Source organism: Adiantum capillus-veneris, chromosome 3 (genome assembly GCF_014529385.1).
Source record: "Adiantum capillus-veneris isolate H3 chromosome 3, ASM1452938v2, whole genome shotgun sequence".
NCBI classification, from domain to species: Eukaryota; Viridiplantae; Streptophyta; class Polypodiopsida; order Polypodiales; family Pteridaceae; genus Adiantum; species Adiantum capillus-veneris.
In genome coordinates, this window is record NC_140933.1 from 37,983,514 (window position 1) to 37,997,375 (window position 13,862).

The window sequence follows — 13,862 nt, forward strand, 5'->3', positions numbered from 1 at the left end:
GCTCCGCAAATCATGGAATTCATCCTCATCGTTGTCACTAAGATCTCGAATAAAAACTTCATCTACTATTTGTTTGCAATCAATTGTTTCATTAATTTTTGTTGTTTCAGTTTTCTCTTCTGGTTCTAAGATAGCATTCACCATCTGGAAGGGCATTATGTCGTAACTATCTTTGTCACAAACTGTCATGGGGGCTACCTTTTTTGCACAAACATCTAGAGTCGCCAGTATTTGCTCCTATTCAAAGGGTTCAAATAACTCCTCTAGAAATGGATCTTTCACATAGTGATTGTCTTCTATCGGACGCTCTAGGATGCAATCCTCCACATCCAAATATACACGTCCTTCATCAACCAAGCCGACAGTTGTGTTTTGAAATTTGTAGTTACTAGTTACACCAAAGTCTTCCACTGGGGTTTGGTTTACATCTCTATAAATTATGATCGTTCGTGTTGATCCTGGTTGTGATACCCTTATGCCGTAAGTAGAGATGGTCATAGCCCCAATCTTGAACCATTTTGAGTTGATGCATAAATGGTCGTCCCAAAATACCCTCAAAGTTGTTGCCTTTTCCAAAGTCGACTACAACAAAAGTGTGTTTGTACTCTATTTCGCAAGAGGATACAATAACTTGTTCCAGCATTCCTAAGGGTCTCTCCACATATCCGTCTACTAGTTGAAACTTCATGCACATTTTCTTGAGAGCTGGTCTTTTCCATTTCTCCCAGATTCCTTTTGTAGCAATGGCTACTCCGGTCCCACTATCAAATATTGCTATCATCTTTATTCCCTTGTATTCTAGTGATAAGGTGGTGTTCCCTTTTTTGCCTTTGCAGTAATCACCCACCTTATTCATTGGTATAGGATCCGCTTTTGGTCTCTCTGGCCCATGGAGATACTCTATTGTATTCTTTTACTCCCGCATGTGTTAAAGTTGAGGCCAATCGACAAAACACCCACCACATTGACCGTACTAACTCCATCTATTCTTTGGTTATATAAGTGGTATCAGAGCCAAAGGTGTTAGGTAAAGGTGGTGTGCCTCACCGTGCGTTGCTCGTGTCCGTCTCGATCAGTGTTCGGCCGCCGCCAATATTTATCTCCTTATTCTTTATACATACAAAGAATAAGGAGCTTTCACTCATTCTCACATATTTGGGAGCTTCACCCACATCGTGTGTACTCTATATCTCTCTCCTTCTCACTCTTTGCACACGCATCGCATTCGCGCACTCACAATTGGTATCAGGGCTTTGGCAACGCGCGTGCGGCGACAACTTCCTGGTGAGACGGAAGCGACGGAGCTCGGCTATGGCGGCTTGAGCTCGACGGAGGTGGATACGGCTCGACGGTGTCAGATCTCAGATTAGGCATGTATATTCAGCTTGTGTAGCAAGCCATTACTAAATTTTGTAGAAAAGAGCAGGAACAAGAAGTGTTGCAGCTCGTTTTTGCTGCTTTTGGCTCTTGAAACAGTGTGTTTTGCATATCTCCGTCACTCGTAGTCGGATGGATATGATCCAGGAGTTAGGTTGGGATCTTGGCACATTCCGGATGCGATGGTGATGTTCATTTTTTGAAATTCTGCTCTAATAATCTTGACATATCGAGGTTTTGTAGTTTGATTCCTACATTGTAGAAAGTGATGCGGTTTGCATCTTTGGCTATGTATGGCACACTATGGTGCCATCTGAGAGAAAATTCACCTTATTTTTGCGTATGCAAGTGGTGCTTTGGGATGTGACTTTTGGATCGTTACACATTCGGATGCGGTTTTATGCACATTGTTTTGACTGTGTGGGGCATTTCAGAGAGCTTTTTTAGCACAATTTTGTGCAGTTTCATGCTATGCATGCATTATACGGATACAGTTTGAGCTAGCCATAGCTCGCAGGTAGCAGGTTTACAGGTTTGCAGTGTTTTTGGATAGATACACGTCCATAGAGCTACTCGGTCAGGAGTAAGCCGGTTTGCTAGGCTTTTGGCATTGCATGTAGACCATTTGTGGATTTTGCTACTAAGATAGTGTCTATTGTCATGCGTATTTGGTGAGATTGTACTTGAGTTTTTTCTCATTTTTCAAGGGAAACTCTACGAGATTTTTCCCAAATTCTCGCCATGGTTTATGCATATTCACAGTTTGCTCTCTGATGGTATAGTGGTTGATATATTCTCACTTTGACAATGATCGAGTGTTTACTCTCACTTTGACAAGTTTTGTCAGTTTGGACACAGTATGGTGTTCTTGTACTCACTCTCGCAGGAGTGAGGATTTGCGTATGCTTGTTGGCTACAATACAGGCTAGTCATAGGTTTCACAGGTTTTTGCAGATTTTTGCAGGCAGTTTCTCTTGTGGGACGCGTTTTGAGCTAGTTTTCTCTCTACTTGCGTATATAGTTATGCGCTTTATGCTCGGCTGAGCAGTTTGTTCTAGTTTATGCTTGTAGAGTTTGTAGATTGTGGAGTTGTTTTATGCATATGTGAGCATTGATTTTGATGCGATTGATCATGCTTTTGAGCATTGTGTAGTGGTCGAGTTACCTCCCACTTTGTTTGCCATAGTTTTGGCATGGATATGGAGATGCTTCAGGTTAGAGGCGGTTCTCGTACGATCACGACTGACATGTTGGCACTGCGACCACGATATATTAAGCATCGTTGCTTTAGACGTATGAGGCAACGGAAGAGGCAGGTGCATGGTGCTACAACAGGACATATGTTAGAGAGTATGCATGTGATGGGCATGTCACTTTTGAGTTTAGCTTGCCTTCAGACTACTTTGTGTCTTGGGATAGCACATTGTCTACGCATTTTCTACTAGACGAGCATGTAGTTTTTCACGTGACACTACGTTGTGATAGTGGGAGACTTGGTTGTCTGCAGTTTCCTGATGGTTCAACGTATGACATAGAGGGTGTTGGAGATGTATGCATGTCTTTACCTAGCGGTGCATTGCTTACATTATGAGATATACGTTATGTAACAGGACTCAGCCAAAGTCTCATTTTAGTGCATTGGTGATAGCCAGAGGTGCTAGGAGTGGTCTAGTACACCCTTTGCCTATTTCTGACACACGAGGTGGTGTAGTCTTTGTGTATTTGTAGCCATGTTTGGAGCGAGAGACGAGGCATGTCTCTTTTGCAGATGTGCTGCATGGAGAGTAGGTAGTGCATTTGTCTTGTGGTGACGTTAACCCAAATAGTGGTATCTCTAGGGATGCATAGCTTTGTCAGCCATCATGTCAATTGAGGTGGCATCAATTGAGCCAAAGACCGATGCATTGTTCTATGATTTGTCTGATACGTTTGAGGGGTACAGTGTCCTTCAGACAGCTATGCGTGATTGCAGTGGTGCTGATTTTTTGATTTTGCATTCATTCTCAGCAGATATGCCTTTGCCAGATGATGCTGACATGGTGATACATAGTTAGGTGGTTCTTGATGAGGATGCATAAGGCATTGAGGTTGCTGACAGGGATAGGTTGCTACACATAGTGCATGTTTCGTCGGCTTTCGGATCTCTCAGGTCTGACCTTTCGATCTCGAGACCTGATATTGCTTATGTGGTTGGTACATTTGTAATGGGAGTTGTCAGTCATGCGATGACTGACACTGGCATTGTGCATTGTGGAGCCATGCAGGTCGTCACTCGATACCTGTATCAGGAGTGTCATCATAGCTCTTGCCCTAGTGGTATGCATGTTGCATCTACACTAGAGCAAATACAGAGTGAAACAGTGGGCATAGGTTGAGAGCCGTCTTCTTTCACCTCTTGTATATACTAGTTGTAGGCTAGTCTTTTCGCCACTTATTGGTACACAACCTTTAGTGGAAAAATGTTAGGTAAAGGCAGTGTGCCTCACCGTGCTTTGCTCGTGTCCGTCGACCAATGTCCGCCCGCCCACATTTATCTCCTTATTATTTTTACATACAAAGAATAAGGAGCTCTCACTCATTCTCACATTGTGCTCATACAGTGAGATTTGGGAGCTCCAGCCACATCCTGTGTACTCTATCTCTCTCTCCTTCTCACTCTCTGCACACAAACCGCATTCGCGCACTCATAGAAGGTTGTGTGCTACTCCTCTATGGTCGGTCTCTCTTCCTGATGAGCTTTACATCCGCTACATCAACAATGGATTGAAGCTCGGAGCTTCCATGGCTATAGAGGCATTGTGAGCTTGGTACATAGAGCTCACATATGAAGTTCCCAAGGGGTTGAACACCACAAGCCACAAGGAGAGAAATTGAGCTTTTTGTGAGCTCAAAGAGAGCGTGTTACTAAGTTTAGGGCAGTTTGATAGTAGGTCACTGTTTTTCTCATAACTTGAGCTAGAAATCTCGGATTCAATTTTTTTAAAAAAAAGTTAAACAAAGCTCTCTTTGAGCTCTACAACTTTATAAAAGAGCTTGCTAGCTGATTTGGAATTTAAGTATGTCTAAAATGAAAAGATAAAGAGGTTTCTTTTCTTAGGATAGATTGTGCATTTGAGTTGAGTAAGAGAGGAGAGAGTGTAGAGAGAAAAAGACATAGCTTCATCTCAACTTCAACATTGAAGGCCTTGAGAACACACACACACTCTTAGCATTGGTGAGTTCTCCTCTTGGTATCAAATAGACACACATACACACACTACAAATTTCAATACGATACCCAATTTTCTCAGTATCAACAACCATTTTCTTGGTTTGCAGCATTAGCTTCTACTTTGACATCTATGTGCACGGGTGGGGTGCCTCTTCCACGGAGGAGTGACACCTGGAATTGCCATCACCTTTGATGAAATCGACTACAACTTTTCACACGCTCTCTGCATCGTAAAGAGCGACACAAAGAGAGAGTTTGTCGACAGTGGAAGGTAGGTTACAAATTGCTGTTAACAACAATCTCGTGGATTTTTTGAGAGCATTTTTGAATTTCTTTACGCACTCTTGGCATTGATGTATGTTCTTTGTGATTCCAAAGATTGATTTGATTGCTCATGCATAGCCATTGATGGCTTCTCAAAGATAGCTCTCAGACATAGGTTTACATGTACAGGGACAATCACACGTTTTCTTGACATAGCAAATCTGCGAGCATCTTTGAGAGTGATAGCCATTATAGTTCCAGTGGAATTTGGGATGCATATGGTTTATGTATGACAAGCACTTGAGAGTGCTTGTGCTCTACTGTGAGAGCGTTATACTTCCCATAGGGAGCTCACTTGAGTCTAGATTTTTCTTGCATCTTAGCGGTGCGTGTTTGAGTGCGTGTCTTGTGGTTTTGCAATGACAATTTCACATTTTAGATGTATGTTGTGTCGCAGATACTGCCATTGTACCTCGTTGTGTAGCCGATTTTGGCTTGTTTTCGTGGATTTTTTGAGAGAATTTTTGGATTTCTTTACGCACTCTTGGCATTGATGTATGTTCTTTGTGGTTCCAAAGATTGATTTCATTGCTCATGCATAGCCATTGATGGCTTCTCAAAGATAGCTCCCAGATATAGGTTTACATGTACAGGGACAGTCACATGTTTTCTTGACATAGCAGGTCTGCGAGCATCTTTGAGAGTGATAGCCATTATAGTTCCTGTGGAATTTGGGATGCATATGGTTTATGTATGACAAGCACTTGAGAGTACTTATGCTCTATTGTGAGAGCGTTCTACTTCCCACAGGGAGCTCACTTGAGTCTAGATTTTGCTTGCATCTTAGTGGTGCGTGTTTGAGCGCGTGTCTTGTGGTTTTGCAATGACAATTTCACATTTTAGATGTACGTTGTGTAGCAGATACTGCCATTGTACCTCGTTGTGGAGCCGATTTTGGCTTGTTTCGGCAATCTCGGATGTTTTTGAGACTCGATCCAAAAGAGCCCTTTCTCAAACCGTGGCTAGTCGTGTTGCATAACCTTTTATGAGGGTCGAAGGAGGTCGTTGTGTGAGGTTTTTTGAAGCAGAGCATTGGGGGCCGGGTTACTTAGTGTGAGGAGGATTAGGTTGGTGGAGATCCCCATTCGTGGCCTCGCCATAGGACATGTATAGGCATGTATATGTGCTTTGATGCCAAGTTGGCACTCTTTTCACAGCTTCTTTGAGAAGTACATTCAAGTCGATGCCGTGTCACTACTCTTTGTTGGTCCATGCATTATTTTTTACTTAGTTTTGGTTCAGATAATGATCTCTGTACAGAGGAGACTGTGTCTGATTTTTTCTTGCGACTCCTCTAGTTTCTAGTTTGCTTTTTACCACACTCTTTTGCATTGACATTGCAATGGTTTTTGCTTAGTTTCTAGTTGAGATTTTCATCTTTGAACAGAAAACAATATATTGAAATTTTTGCAAAAGATTTGCTATAAGTTCTTAACATTACTCTCTTGTAGTTAGCTCTTGTCAGTATGGCTAGATAAAGAAGATTATGAAATTTGATGGCATAAATTTCACTATATGGAAGTAGAGAATGCTTGATGTCCTAATCAACAAAGGACTTGCAGTGCCATTGAAAGAGCACAAAGATAGTTTGTATACTGGTGATCAGTGGGAAGAGCTTGATGCTCGTGCCATGGCAACTATTAGGTTGCATCTTGGTGAGTTTATATTCTTCACTATTATGAACAAGACCAATGCTAAAGAACTATGGGAGTCTATATGCTCAACATGGAATGGTAAGAGTGCATTGAAAAAAATTGTTTTTAATGAAGAAGCTTATACGTCTTAACATGAAAGAAGTTAGCAGTCTTAGTTCGCACCTGAATGAGTTTAACAGTATGTTTACTCAGTTGACATCAAAGGCCCTTAATCTCAATGATGAAATGAAATCCGTTTTCTTGCTATGTTCTTTGTCTGTATCATGGAATACATTTAACATTGCCATTAGTAACTCTGCCCCTAAAAGGGCTAGCTCGTTTTCAGTGATGTTACAAGTGCTTTACTCATAGAAGAGATTCAACGTATGTCTCTTGACACTAGTGTGCATGGTGATGCGTATATGGAAGGTGGAAGTAACCAAAGAAACAATCAAAGACAGAGGGCTCATAGTCGCATTCACGATCGTTCTCAAGATCGCAAGGATGCACATAGCAAGAGCCGTAGACATGACAGAAGGAACATTGAATGCTACCATTGTCACAACAAAGGACAGTTGTTTGTTGCAAAGAGAGAAAGGTAAAGCCATTAGTGCTAAGAGAGAGATAGAGAGAGAGAGAGAGAGCAAGCACTTATAAGCTTAGCATGGGGATCCAATCATTGTAATTAAAAAGTATTAATTGCATGTTAGCTCCGATAGCACACGTAAGTGTTATGGTGGGTGAACCAAATAACATTCATGGCTGTGGTTGCATCATAGCAAGAGATTAGTAGGTAGATTGGAAGAGAGAGCTCAATACAATGTCGAATGAAACTTGTATGATTGATCGTTGAATTTAGGAATACAACTTTAGCATAATGGCCTTATATAAGCTCAAGATGGAAGGTGGTAAATAAATGGTGAAAGAGATATGCACCACATGTGAAAAATGATAAATAACAAGTGGGTTACAACAAGTAGCATGTGTTACTAATATGTAGTATATGGCTATAAGGTGTAGCATGTGTTTGTGAAATAAGTAACATGTTTGAAGCTATAGGGTTCTATGAGAAAAGTGTGACTTTGCACTAGCGTTCATTTTTGCCATCTACTTTCTATGTAAAGTTTAGCTTAGAACCTGTCCTTGTTCATAAATTGCACTTTAAAAAATTTTCCATTCAAATGATTAATACATTTTTTTGTACCCTTTAAAATTTTAAATTACCAAATTTACACTTAATCTTTAAAGCCAAACTCAACAAAAGAAGTATCAAATCACACAGATAAAAGTGCAACCTTGAGGATCTAGTCTCCAACCTCCAGCTTTAAGAAGAAAATCATCATATTATGCTTAGTCTAAATTATATACATCAATTTTTCTTTGAAAAAGTGCCCTTTAAGGACAACATTGTCTTTGGTCTGTCCTTCCACAAGAAGGGATAATTTTTAAAATAGCCTTTCATGGCCAAATCCTCAAGATTTTACCATTTCTCTTGAAAGTCAAAAGTGGCCTTGAAGGGCTCTCCAACCCTCAAAATGAACTCTGCTTTGCACATAATAGTGCATTCTTGACTTTTTAAGGATTGTTCTCAATGTGAGTGTAACCAAAGTCTTATCCCCCAACACATTGTGAATGGCCTCTACATGGTCACGCATGAGGTTTGTAGAAGAAGGGGGTCTACCTCATCATTAGGAAGATAATGAAAGGGCAATGGAAACTGAACATGCTAATCTCCACCCAGCCATGCCCTATATAGGCCCTTGGCCTTCTAAATATAGGGACCCCCTTGACTGCATGTCCGTCCTGGCCCTTGGCCCGGACTGGTCCTACCATTGTCCTGACATTACTCCCCCCTTAGAGAAGCGTTTTCGTCCGCGAAAACACAAGTGATGGTATCTTCATAAGAACACTAATGTTGTCTACTGTAACATCCCATATGGATCCAATGGTTCAATTGAGCGGAACCCGGTTCGGTAGGAGGTTCAATGAAACCAAGAGTAACATCTTGATTTTCGACATTATTGTCCATTTGTAACCATCTGATGGTACCTGTTCCTATCCAAACATAGTGTGTAGAATCCATTTAGAACGCTCATGAGCGTGGTAAACGAGTTTATCACAACACATGTGTACCAAAAAGAGTACCTCTTGTCACTTTCCATGAAAGTAAGTTGCTGACATAACTCATCGGCCAGTTTTAAGTCCTTGACTTGGTCCCAATTTTCATTATCAGTAAACAACCCCACCCTAACGAGTGTTCAAGGTTGAGAACCTGAGTTATACATGAAGAGACTATGTAGTCGCAACATGCGTTAACTGATAGTAAGTAAACTCCAAGAGGAGCAATAATGCTTATTAATTGGATTACTTGGTGCTAATGTACGCACTTTGCATATCCTTTTAGCCCAAGGTTACACTTTGTAATCTGTCAATCCCCTTGGATACTGACAGTACTGAGGTGTGTTTCCCCCACGGTTTACAGACAGTCTTCCCAGACGATTGGTAAACGGGGAATCACAGTAGCATATAACATTGTTGAGGAATCAACAATGTCCGGAGTAACCGTCGTGGTTAACCTGAGAAATCCATCAACACCCAAACCGAGCCATGACCTCTTTCGGGGATTAGTAGACCCAAAAGTAATCTCATAGAGCTACTGCTCATAGAGTGCAAAAATGCTTCATAAGCAACAACTGGATGAATATGCATGCCGTTCCAAATCAGCTTTTGCTAAACACTAAGGCCCATAACACCTAGTGTGCATGCATTTAGCAAAAAATAGATCCGAACCTGTATATCCATGGTGATCCTTGCTAATACTTATGACAAATGTGATGCACCTAGCACACATTAAAAAAGGAATGTAAATAGGTCTGAAAAGAAACTAAATACTTTCAGTTGCAATCTTGTGTCAGCCTTGCTGAAACGTCTGAACCATAATAGAAGGTGAAACATGGATCACTTCTAGGTACAAACAATGAAAGTTTTTCATTAACAACTTAGAGCCTTGCTATATGTACAAACAACCATCTGTAATGTTGTTTAGTAATACTTGTACGTGAACAAGTCATTCTAAGTATCCGACAATTTTTTGGCCACTAAAATTGCTCTTGATACGTAGTGTTGAAAATGGTCTAGGAAACAGATTTGACGAGCACCTAGTTGGACTTTGTCGTGACACATAATTGAAATAATGGCGCCAATGTCAGTCCAGAGACTCATATTCTCCACATGTGGAATATGTCTCAAATAAGGATGGCCGAAAAAGCGACATCCATCAAGTACAAGGTGTACTTGTGTGTGGAGGAATTGCAAAACACTCCGCGACGACTAGAGTGAGAGGGACCCTCATTATCTTGCTCCACACTGGCTAAACCGAACTCCTTGAGTTCCTAGACCATGTTGTATCCCATGCGACAACATGTGCCAAATCGAATCCTACAAGTGGATTCATAACAGCATAATGTACTTTGGACACTACGGCCCAAAATACTTGTTTCAACATGCCCTTGGCATCGCCTTGTAACATTCAAGCATACTTATACGTCTTGAAAAACCAAGCAAAGCCTACTGAAAATGAAATAACACCAAATCAATAGATGCGTACCTGGAGATTTGAACGTAATGTTCACTTACCCGTATTCAAATGGAGAGGAGCACGTCCCCTACCTGAAAAAACACACAGCATTGCCCTGGGAATCCTGGGTGTTGCCTTTGCAATCCAAGCCCTTGGATTAGAATCTACGTATTCAAACCCCTTGGTAAGACTCTTTGTAGAAACTGCTCAACTAGCAGATAACGGTAACCAACATAGTCAACCATGTACATAATGATTGGAATCAAGTTGAAAAGTGTTTGCATCTGCTACCGCATGGTAGATTGCGGAATTCTTTCCTTGAAAGTATAGTTGGAGAGATCAACTGTGATCCTACATGACCGTGGGATGATTTAATAAGCACCCGCGGAATTGTACCCCAAAACTGGGATGCCATATACACTCGTAGTGCTATAGAGAGAGCAAGAAATCCACACAAGTGAAATGCCTAGCTCTTATGGACAGCCATGCTATTTCAACCTATTGTTGCATCTATACTCCGTGGTAGAGATCAGCTGATGGGAGTTGAAGGTTATCAAAAACTCAACTCGAGCATCGCACTGAAAACATGTAGTGCAAAATGACACACTAAACATCCGTAATGACAAGACTCTTGCTTGTCCATTAACGTCGATGTGTACTTCCTTGGGTATATCTTGAAAACAATCACCCAAAGAATGCCAATAGTTGGGTCTTACCCTTGTCCTGACATCGGCTCTTAGCCTATTTGGCTCATAGCCCTTATGCAAAATAGTGTTCAATCGACGAACCGATGAAGACTAATTTGAGTAGCATCTTAGCCACGTGCTAGCTATGAGTTAGAGCACCTTGGCTCAAGCTGACTCACGAGCAGAATGTGTATCAAAAGCTTCTTAGAAGAGTTTGGTTATTCTTGAAAGAAATAAGAAAAAGAGAGAAAAGAAGAGCATACTAGGCTGAGGAACTTTCCTTAAATTTGTAGAGTGTGTGCCCAGAATGTGTGCTCTGAGACATGTTATGCCTGAATTGCAGCTTATCCTATAAGCATTCCACAATCTGTATGTATGATGCTCTCATCGAGAGAGGCAACAGAAAACACAAGTTAAATCTTGACCATCTACCGTGTAGGGTCGTGACTGTATGAGGATGACTTGAAAGGGGCACTTTGCCGGTGAATCTAGACGAAATTTTAGGTTCTTTTTAGTGTTGTTGAGTGTTGATAGCAACCAACAATCCATCCGTACTCTGTCCTTGACAAAGTTGCGAGTGTGTTAGCGGAAGCGTAATGCATGAAGCGACAGAATTGAATTCACGTCACTAGCATGCCTTGCATAAAGAATGGTAAGCCCATGCGCAGAGTGATGGCCTCAACCGTGAGAACCAAAACTGCAAGTATCTTGTACAATTTAAACTGGTAGGGATTCTGTGAGCTGATATCCCCTATTTTGCCAGTTCCCTGAAGTCGTGCTTCCTATAAAATTGCCAAAGCACTTTGCTTTGCACAATGACAGTAATTGCCAAGTAAAGTGTAAACAGGAAGAAACATGAAAAACTTAAACTTGGCTAACCTAGTCGTTGTTGCTGCAACCAGTTGTCATGAAAGTTGGGAGAAAACTCATTCCAAACGGCCCATAGCCATATCTGCACAAACGCCCTCGTATGTCCTATACATGCGTCTGGGACATAAGGCCATAACCTGCAAAATTGAATCCACTTGCAAACACCTTGCCTACTCCTTCCCCATTGTGTATGCTCATAGTATATGCCAAATGTGGCCAGCTTCAATGAAAGATGTAGAAATTGAAGCCTTGCTTCACATAAGTACTTATGGAGTTTCTGTGCTCATAGCTAACGGAGACTCCTGCTAACAGACAGATGTCGTAGCAAAGGAAAATTGACCTTGTCGAGCAATTTCAACCAAAATTGGCTAGTTTTGTGTGGCAAGCATCCTTTGTCGAGTTCTAGAAGCAGTGACCATTAGTCAACCATGCCAAGTACTTTGTACCCTTCATCAAGTCGAGCAATAGGTTGTGCCGATCATCTCCTTGAGATTCTAAAGCATCGCGAATTTGCTATGCTTTTGCATCAAAGTGAACCGCTGAGAAGCCGTGCTTCGGAGCCAGGTGGTTGGGATTCAAGCCGTGCTTGATTCGAGTTTTCAAGCTTATCTTTGGGCTTTTACCAACAATGTAGGCAGCAAAATTCAATTTTCAGATAACTGTGACAAGCCATGCTTGTGCTTGGAGTGCAGAAGATGCACTTTCTGTGATGCATGTAGAGATATGCAATAGAGGTGATACTTCCTCTATCTGAAGAATACGCTTCCTAAGCAATACACAGCCTTGATGTTAGAAACATCATAACCATGTCATACTCAAGCCATGCTTGATTCAAGTTGGCAAGGGAAGCATGGGTCTTATGCCAATAATGGATGCAACATGGCATGCATAAAACAATTTTTCCAATGATAAATATGTCCCATATGATGAAGGCGTATGCATTTTGTACATGAATGATCAGGCATATTAGCTAATCGTCCATGCCAAGAAATGTAAGTGACTAAAGTTAATATTAGCCATATTGGACTGATAATCAAGCCTTGCTTGAAAAAGTCCAACCTACCCCTTGGGCGGCCATCATGGCATAAATTGGTATTCACAAACCCAAAAAAAATGCAGATGATGACAACCAATTCAAAAGTAAAGGGAAAATCGAAAGCTACTGCTTACCTCAGTAAGTGCTCCTGCCGCCCAGTTTTACCGTCGTACTAATCAAAGGAAACACCGAGGAAACCTCAGATGTTGTTGCCTTATGCTTGCCTTTACAAGACCGTTTGTCCCTCTTGACGCACCTCGCCATCCATACTTGATCCGTGCGAATTACTCGATCCGTGTCGTGAATTTCTGAGTTTCACAAAATTTCTGCAAGCTGAAAACCCTTACTGCTCTAATGTTTGCTCACCCGAATGCGGTGGCTTGGTGTGGTGCCGTGCACGGAGAACGAAGAGGTGAAAAAGGGGGGGGGGGGGGGGGGGGGGGGGGGGGTTAGCCCGTGGGCACCCTCCCTCAGTTTAATTTTAATTGCCCAAGGCCAAAGGCCTTAGGGCTTGTGTGTGTGAAACCCAAGCCTCCTTTGGCGATGGCGCAGACAAAAAAGCCGCCGAGATGAAGTCCTGACAGATAAGAAGAGACATTTGACAAAAGGAGGGAGGTGCAGTGAAGGAGCAAATTTGTGGGATCCCATGCATTATTAGAAGGTGAGGGGAAAACAGGTGAGCCATGCCTAGTTGAGTCATCTTGCCCCTGACAAAGGGACATGGAGAGGGGGATGGACGGGAAAACTTAGGGCCCTCTCTACTTAGGTAGAAAAGGAGACCTTTCCCTTAACAATGTTCTTTGCTAGGTGGCACTAATCGACAAGCTTTATCCAATAGTCCTCGATTGCTCTCAAGAGTTCAACACTCTACTATCTTCTAAGAGGAGTTTTGCACATAGGAGGGGCACATGTTGAGGTGATAAATTGGCTTCTTGTTGTTAAAACAAAGCATCTAGAAGCAAACATGGCACTGCCTTTCACTCCAATTGGATGTGGAGAGAGAGAGAGAGAGAGAGAGAGAGAGAGAGAGAGAGAGAGAGAGAGAAGAAGAAGAAGAAGAAGAGACCATCCATTTAAAAGAAGAAGAATAAACATACCTTCCAAAATTTGAAGGGTGCTTTGTTGTACATTGGCTGAGACTTTTTTG